This window comes from Rissa tridactyla, chromosome 5 (genome assembly GCF_028500815.1).
Source record: "Rissa tridactyla isolate bRisTri1 chromosome 5, bRisTri1.patW.cur.20221130, whole genome shotgun sequence".
Classification (NCBI taxonomy): Eukaryota; Metazoa; Chordata; class Aves; order Charadriiformes; family Laridae; genus Rissa; species Rissa tridactyla.
The window spans coordinates 27,526,955-27,533,495 of record NC_071470.1 but is presented as its reverse complement, the minus strand read 5'-3'; positions in this window follow the sequence as shown (position 1 = coordinate 27,533,495).

The following is a 6,541-nucleotide window of genomic DNA, read 5'->3' as shown; positions in this document are numbered from 1 at the left end:
TAGTTGACCTTCTAAGTTCAGGAAAGAATTCCAACTTTTAGAGGACCACGAAGTTTAAGGGCCACTTTGTGGAGAGATGCTTGTGGCATGCAGGACTATGCCAGGAATTCCTGCAGCTTGGCAGGGATGCTTCAGCCAGGCTTCCTGGAAGATCTGTCTAGGTGTTATAGAGGACACATTACACCAGAGCCACCTTAGGGATGTATTTTAAAACACACAAGCGGGGTCCCCTGGGCTCTGAGGGACTGGGGTTTGTCATGCAATCACTCCTTGTCGCAAAAATGTGCTCTCGAGTTTTGGCTTTCTTTCCTTAAAAAACTGCATGACTACTCTTCATGAGTGAAGAAGAGCTTGAAAGTGTCTAAGCAATGTGACTGCTCGTGAGCCCTGACTCTGCAGCCTCAAACTCTGTTGTTTCATATAATGCTCTATGTTTTGTCATAAAACTGGCTGGTTTGCTCCAGTCAGACATCACACGTGTTTTGTTTTCTGTTCCCTTCTCAGTGAGGACCTGCCTCTTGCTGTCCCACATTCCCAAAAAGAGAAGTTAAATGGACAACAGTATTTGTACTTTCTGCTCTGGTTTGTGGAGATGGGCAGCTGAGGAACAGAGACAGTTTTTATTGCTTGTCAGAGACCTTTCCTCTGGTATAATTATAATTACCTTACATAGCTAGGACAAAATTACTTTGGATATTTACATCTTTTGTGATCTTTCCTGATTAGTTACCAGCCTCACTGGAAGCAACTCCTGAACCAACTCCAGTATCTGAGCGCCAGCCTTACTCATAGAGTCCTCCTCCCACCTTCAGGTTTAACATAACCTCTGCTTTTTCCAGACGTGCTGGAGAGTCTGTCTGTGTAATGCCAAAGTGATTAATGATTTTTCTTTCCTCGCAAAATAACATTTTACAACTGCTTTTAGAATCTGAAAAGTAAAAATTAGATCTACATTTCACTGTGCTCTTCTTGGACTTCTAATCTTAGAAGTATATTAAAAGCAGCGTCTGTATTTTCAGACTTCTGTAGCAACCACATCTCACCATTTCCAGACATAGCACACCATTTTAAAATGTAGGGTTTTTTACAAATCTCTTGTTTGCTGCACAAAGGCTGCCTCGGGTCTTCAACCTTGCTGAGATACTGGCAGTAGTTCCTGCAGAAATATTTCATGACAACCTTACGAGCCTCTGTTTCATACTATATCTTTTTGGTACCCAGACTTTCCTGCAGTGTGTAATGTAGAACTGAGCTTGGAAACAGAATCACAGAATCACAGAATCTTCAGAGCTGGAAGGGACCTCTAGAGATCATCTAGTCCAACTCCCCTGCTAAAGCAGGATTGCCTAGAGCACATTACTCAGGACTGCATCCAGGCGAGTCTTGCAAATCTCCAGAGAAGGGGACTCCACAACCTCCCGGGGCAGCCTGTTCCAGTGCTCTGTCACCCTCACTGTAAAGAAGTTTTTCCGTGTATTTGAATGGAACTTCCTATGTTCCAACTTGTGCCCGTTGCCCTTTGTCCTGTCACTGGGAACCAATGAAAAGAGTCTGGCACCATCGTCTTTCAACCCACCCTTTAGATACTTGTATGCCATAATAAGGTCTCTCCTCAGCCTTCTCTTCTCCAGGCTAAAGAGTCCCAGCTCTCTCAGCCTTTCCTCATAAGGGAGATGCTCCAGTCCCATAATCATCTTAGTTGCCCTACGCTGGACTCGCTCCAGTAGTTCCCTGTCCCTCTTGAACTGGGGAGCCCAAAACTGGACGCAGTATTCCAATTGCGGCCTCACCAGTGCAGAGTAAAGGGGGAGAATGACCTCCTTCGACCTACTGGCCACACTCTTCCCTATGCAGCCCAGGATTCCATTGGCCTTCTTGGCAACAAGGGCACATTGTTGGCTCATGGATAACTTACTGTCTACCAGGACCCCCAGATCCTTCTCCTCAGAACTACTTCCCAGCAGGTCCACCCCTAACCTATACTGGTGTTTGGCATTCTTCCTCCCCTGGTGCAGGACCTTACACTTGCTTTTGTTGAACCTCATTAGGTTCTTCTCTGCCCAGCTCTCCAGCCTGTCCAGGTCACGCTGGATGGCAGCACGGCCCTCTGGAGTGTCGGCCACCCCTCCCAGTTTGGTATCATCAGCGAACTTGCTGAGGATACACTCTGTCCCATCATCCAAGTCATTAATGAATATACTGAACAAAATTGGACCGAGTATTGACCCCTGGGGGACACCACTGGTTACAGGCCTCCAACTAGACTCTATGCCGCTGATCACAACCCTCTGAGTTCTGTCACACAGCCAGCTCTTGATCCACCTCACCGTCACCTCATCTAGCCCATAGTTCCTCAGTTTCCTAATGAGGATGTTATGGGAGACAGTGTCAAAAGCCTTGCTAAAGTCAAGGTAGATGACATCTATGGCTCTCCCCTCATCCAGCCAACCAAAATGTGTCAGGTATGCACAGAATAACTTAAATCCTATTTCATCCCATTAAAACAACACATATGGGTTGGCAGGAGAGATTCTCATAAAAGGAAGAGACGTTGAATGAGAAGTTCAACAGTATTACAGCTACACCCTGGTGCGAAACACTGATGTGTTGGTGTCACACGGGATGATCAGGCATCATCTGCCTGTATTGCCCTAACCACGCAGCACTGCAGTCTGCTAAAGCTCACCTAAGGCGGTGCTACTGTTCACCCTTATGTCCACCTTCAGCCACAAGTTTTTGTGTTGGAGAGTCACTGCTCTGACCAAATAGGAATCTTTCTTTCCAAGGTGACTTCAGTTGAATCACAAGCTGATCCTCTGGTAAGCAAAGCAACGGAAGGAGCAGGAATAAATGGTGGGAGAGGAGGCAGGACTTCCCACCCAGGGGCACAGAAGTCTTAGATTGACTGACTGTAAATGCAAAGGTGTACTTTTCACCAAAGAGCGGTTATCTATCTTCCAGGATAGAACACAGATAGCATAAAATAGAGTATTTAGCATCACAGCCTAATTTGTCAGAAAAAAAAAATCTAAATAGCGGAAAGTAGATCCAGTGTTCATTACTGCAGAAAACTGGTTTGCAATGACAAGCGTATTCAAAAATGTGGAGGGCAGAAAAAATATTCTGTCCTAAAACTCTTTTCATTGAAAGTTAGGACATAGGTTTTAAAATTTTAAATGAGGTTTCTGTTTGGCAAAGAATTACTTTTTTTTTTTTTAATTGAAGAATCTAATACACAGAAACACTAAGACTTCAGTCTGAGACAGGCATGGTGCTTCCCAGAGCTGCAATCGGGTCTCAAGCTGTGCCCATCCTCCTCTGCGGATCAAGCAGAACCTCTGATCTTTGTGTGTCATGATGCTCTGTGAGAAGGGGTCTTCACAATAAAACTGCCCTCCCTTGCCCTGAGGTGCATGGTGGAAGATGAAGTCAAAGGATTCCTTCACAGAAAAGAGAGTAAAAGGAAAGAAATAAATCGCAATTCCTAGGTGGTCTGGAGAATTCCTATTTTCATCTAAGATAACCTTTTTTTTTCTGCTTGTTGAAAAAAAGACACTACTCTGTATAAAACGTTGGGAGGGTTTTATTTTTGTTAACAGCAGAGAAACTTCTGCTTTCATAGCAGTACTCGTGTGCTTCTGAAAACCCAGGCAAAAATACTCAACAATATCAAAAGGAAGATCCAAATAGCTGTCCCAAATCTGACACGGAGCAAGGCTTTATTACTCTTTTAATCAAGCATAGGTGAGGATGAAGAATTAATTTTTTAAAAACAAAGGCAAAACTGATACCTCACAGAGCTAAGGTTTCACCCCACTGTTAATCCTACATTCTGTTTTAATTGATTTTTGGACAAGACAGGAACGGAAGGGAAGTGGTCAGGGGCAGTGAGCTGGGCATGGTTTTCCTGTTGTTTCAAGTTCCTAAACTGAAAAGTCATGCTGACCAATGGGACAAGTGGAAGGAAAAGCCAGAATGGAAATGCCAAGGGAGAAGATTTGCCCCATACTGTGAGCTAGGGATCAGAAAAAATGAGCTATGACTTACGAGGGTACCCTAGACTTGATGGTCACTTACCTGCCTGGTCATGCGTTTCTGGTGTGACTCATGGAACCAGGTATTTAAAAGCTTCCAGCATCAACGCTGAATACTTTTTCAGAGACTTTTGATCTTTCTCTTCCTTTTTATCTTCATCTTTTTTCATGGGGCTGGGTGGGGGGGAGATGAGGAAATTAGTTTTTCACTCTCTTTCCTTGGTGGGAATAGGTGTGAGAGGATTAAGAAGGTCTTTCACCTCCCCTTCAACCAGTTTGGCTAACAGAATTGTTCCACTTGTAAACTCAGTGATTACAAACACACCCACTAGTTCTCAGATCATCTGACACATTCATTAGGAAATCAAAGGTCTTTTCTAGCTGCAAAGAGAAGTCTTTACGTTAAATACTAAAATAGAAGCACTCTGGCACTCCACAACCCTCTATAACAGATCATTATGCAGAGACAGACAGGGTTCCAAGTTTTCTGCAGGCTATCAATGTTTTGCTGAAGAAAAGACCAAACACAAAGTTCCTGAAATATCGAAATAGGTTCTGTCTTTTCCACAATAAAACATTTCACATATTTCAAAGTTATTTGAAGCTTTGTGACTTATTTTTTGTGTGTAATGTGATACAAAGTGCCAGATTGTTTCTTTTTTTTTTTGCCAAATTAATCAGATTTTTTTTTTTTCCTCCTCAAAAGAGTCTAAGTCACTGTAGCTCCACGCATTAGGCCTATTCAGCTAAAGATGTTTAGATTTCTCCTTTTTGTATTGAATTATAATGATGTTTTGGTTTTAGATATCATTGCCTCTAACTTAGAGCATGGGCTTACAAACGTGCCACAAATATAACAGCCAAGTCCAGATATTGGCAAGTTACTGAGTAAGCATAATTCATAGCACGCTATGCATTTATATTGGCCTTGCTTCACCTCTTGGAGCATAATGGGATGCATTTGTCTTGGACTGTCTTGAATTTAAACATATGCTGTAAGAAGGTGTTAAGTAACCCAGTCAAAGAAATAATGTAGACAACATGCACTGGGGTACGTACAGCACACGACTGAACACCGCTGAGCGACAGCAGCTCCCACGATGAACTTCCATTTGTTAACCTATTTTTACTCCGTCACACTGAGTTGTGATTCTGTGTCCACAGCCTGCAACATGTTCTGACCTCACTGAGTGACTTAAAGTAAGACTAGATAACACGATTATAGTGTTTGCTAGCACATAATGTGACAAGTTCTGTTTCAGCTAACAAGATGTATCCAGTCAGAGCAGTTTTTGCTTGTTGATACGCCACTTTGTTCAGTGGGACCCTAATCCCAAACTAGATCTCTTATCTCCACCGTGATACAAATATAGCCAAACAGAAACAACCCCACAAGATAATAAGCACACTAATAATATTCCATTTGACCACACAAGGTGGTGTAATTTTGATAGAATTGATTTATATCAATTTTTGATATAAATATTACTGATTTTGATACAGAATTGATTTATTATTTAAAACTATCTTTTTGCTATTGAAATGTGAGGGGTGATTTATATTGTTTCCTATCAGCACATGACTTAGCTTAGGCATGATCTCAGGTTGATCCTCCTTCTGCTTGCTCTCCTGGTCATTACCTACAATATAGGGAAAGTGCTTTAAACCCTTTGTGTATGGATTTCTGACTCCACAGCTGCTTGATTCCATATGAAATGTCCCTCTGATCTCTCAGACTTCTGAGGTTCCAGACTTGTGAAGAATCTCACTGTAGCAGCTGATTGCATAAACTGGCACGTACAAGCAAATTACGAGAGACCTGAATCTTTCCCTGCTTACTCATGAAAATGCTGGAGCAAAACCAGGCAGATTGACTTAACTGCCGTCATCCCACCACCATAACAGAGCCAAAGGAACTGTGCATAAAGGTACCTGCAGGCATTGTAGGGCAAATCTAGTAGGATAAACCACTTCCATGGTTGCTAGACTTTGTGTTGAAGTGGATTTGTGACTGGATTTGTGCTTTTTCTATGGTACCGATAACTCCTCTTGATGTCCTATTGCAGAGCTTTGTGCTGAGCAGCATTTCAGATGCCCAGGAGTTCCCACAGCCCTCCAAAAGGCTACTGCAGGAAAAACAAGCAGCAGACACAGGCTCCTTCTTCATGACATGCTCGTATAAGTCTTGCAGTGTGAGCAGTGGCTGAACTGAGCTTTTTCCTTCCTAGTCTGAGCGTTCAGAAGCTAATTCACCAGGGTCAGAGCTGTGAGAGTTCACAGCGCCAATTAATATGGAGTCAAACACTCAAGTTCATAGCCCTTCCACAGTAACCTAATGAGTAGGAGAGCAAACAAAGTGACTTAGCTCATACTTAACTAGAAGCTGTTAAGGAACCATTTAAAATTACCCCTTTGAATTTCATAGCAAGGACATAGCTAGAAAGTGTTAGCAGAGAATGTCTGCCCGTGGCCCCAGACTCTGATAGTTTATGGCTTTATTTTTTACT